Raw genomic sequence first — 2,311 nt, 5'->3', positions numbered from 1 at the left:
TGTCCATGAAATAAAAAAAAAAAAACTGGCTTACAACATAAAAAATGACGTGGATCTGTTTTGAAATCATGCAAAAGATTTTATCAGCAATATTGGGAAACCTTCATAGTTTGAAGCAAAAGTTTGGCACTAACTAATGCTATTTGAAAGACGCATTACTGATGCATAAAGTGCTCTGAAGTGAGCTGACTTTTCCATTTAAATCGCACAAACTCAGGACAAGTGTAGATTGCCCTCTGCAAAGGGAGATGGAGAGAATAATGGGATCATTTCATTTCCCTTCAATAACCGCATTCACTGTCAAACAAAGTTAGTTTTTGGGTTCATATTCACATTATGTTGGATAAAGTTGCAGCCTGAAGAAGGAAGACAATCGTGAAAGTATGTCGCTGCCTCTTTGCCCCATTTCCATTTTCTTTTTTGAAACCACTCTGAAAATATGTGATTTGTCAGCATTTACAAATATTACTGGAAATACTCTGGCATGAAATCTGGCGCCCTTTGGAAACCGCACAATGCGTTGTAAAAACACACCATTATGCTTCTGATAGCCAAAGAAAGACAAAGACAAAAATATTGCATGCAAGCAACTTCTACATTCCTCCAGAATACAAATCCTAAATAAACTCAGATATTTTTCAACTTATTAAGTCCACACACATCACTCAAGTTTCAGACGAGAAAATGGAAACCAGACAACAACCCTCAGTGGCTGTCTTGAAGAACAGCATGTTTACTATTATGTATAGAAACTCCCTCTCTTACTCGGCTCGAATATCTTTAATTGGGCCTTTGGCAGATGAGTTTACAGAACTGGATGTACTCTACAGTAAAGTTGGCAAATGGTCGGCAGCAGAAACAAAGCACTGAAGAGCATTTAGAATCATAACCGACGTTTAACAATACATATGATTGTGTGTTTGCCGAAGGAAGTTTGTGGTTTTGTAGAAATCAAACATGGACACTTATTTCAACTAAGGTTATATTTACATGGGGAAATTAAGAATCCAACCTTTACATTAAATTTTTTTTTTCTACAAAAAAACCCCTCTGCGCATAAGTCATTGATAGTCCGTCTAAACATATATTGCAACGTTTCCTGGCCTCGTCAGTAGTCAAAATCAGAAAAGTGGCAGCTAAAAGGTTTTTACTCCATCTTTACAAGTAGACTCTTGCAGTGATATGCAGTTTATAAGTAATTCAGTCCTTTTTTCCTGTGACTTAATCTCATCTAAAAAAAACCAAATGTACATTATGTCCACATCAGTCATTAGCTTTAAAAAAAAAGGGGCCAACCCTATCAGTTTCATGTGGTTATTGAGTCATACAGCAGTCTGAAACAAGAGCCGGATCCACCCATTTGGAAAGCAGATGAACTAACACCCTTTTAATTATATTAAAATAGCCCAATGACTGCCTTATCGCTGTACAGCAACCGAATTAAGCCTTGTAGTAAAAACATCTCGGGTGACAATAGCCATTTTGTTTAATTTTTCCACATTGACACCATAATTTAACAATTTTTAAAAGTCTGTATTGTATTAGGAGGAGGGTTTAAATCACATAATTTGACATGATGTCTCAGATTTTCTGTCTGCGTTATGAACATTTTTATGGTCCTTCCAGCATTTGTTTGACAGCCCAATCAAGAAAAAGTCACATACGCTCAGAGGAAAGCAGCTATGGGTTTTTACCGTTAACTGAAAGTACAGCATCCAACTTAGCAGAAATGTAACTCACCTTTTTAAATGTATTAATCCTTGTTTCAGCGGTTAGTTTCAAGATAACAGCTTCATGGACATCAGTTCCACCCCAAAATACTACTCTCTAATAAAGCTCAAGTCATATATAGGCAGATTTGGGTGTGTTGATGTGGATTGCATCTAGCTCTTTTGACTGTTGACTTCTTCCTGCTTTATGCGGAAGTTCAGGTCCAGACCTGTCACTGCATTCCTTCCAAAAGCTCAATACTTTCACAACAGCAGCGCTGGGCCGTCCCCCTTGACAGCCTCCATACATACACAGTACTGCAAGTGCTTTAAACGGAGATCGATCAGGAGAAAACTGCAGTCAAGTTTGCTGTGACTTCCGATCATGGTGCTGATTGACAAGCACATGAGTAGATGTGAAGTTTTTGGATTAAAAAAACTATAAGCAAGGTCTTGGCGGGCTGGAGAGAATGGCTGATTCAGCACAAGGAATGGGATGGTCTAGGTTAATGATTCACCTCACTGAGGTCTTTAGACAGGAGTGGTAATGTGGCACGTCAAAGCAGTGAACACCAGACTCCAGCTGAGTTCCAGTGATCTGA

At 38.4% G+C, this 2,311-nt stretch overlaps 1 protein-coding gene across 2 annotated transcripts in view; it reads right to left on the bottom strand.

Moving 5' to 3' along the window:
• apbb1ip (amyloid beta (A4) precursor protein-binding, family B, member 1 interacting protein) overlaps positions 1-1,983 on the bottom strand; it is a 25,325-nt gene extending 23,342 nt beyond the window's left edge. For both annotated transcript variants that reach the window (XR_004327552.1, XM_032504299.1), the window contains exon 1: positions 1,741-1,983. The gene's annotated coding sequence lies outside the window, so the exon portion shown is untranslated. The remainder of the gene's footprint in view (positions 1-1,740) is intronic.
• Positions 1,984-2,311: the final 328 nt, after the last annotated feature.

Source organism: Etheostoma spectabile, chromosome 22 (assembly GCF_008692095.1).
Source record: "Etheostoma spectabile isolate EspeVRDwgs_2016 chromosome 22, UIUC_Espe_1.0, whole genome shotgun sequence".
Lineage (NCBI taxonomy): Eukaryota > Metazoa > Chordata > Actinopteri > Perciformes > Percidae > Etheostoma > Etheostoma spectabile.
Note: the sequence above shows the minus strand (reverse complement) of the source record. Positions and strands in the feature narration are given on the sequence as shown.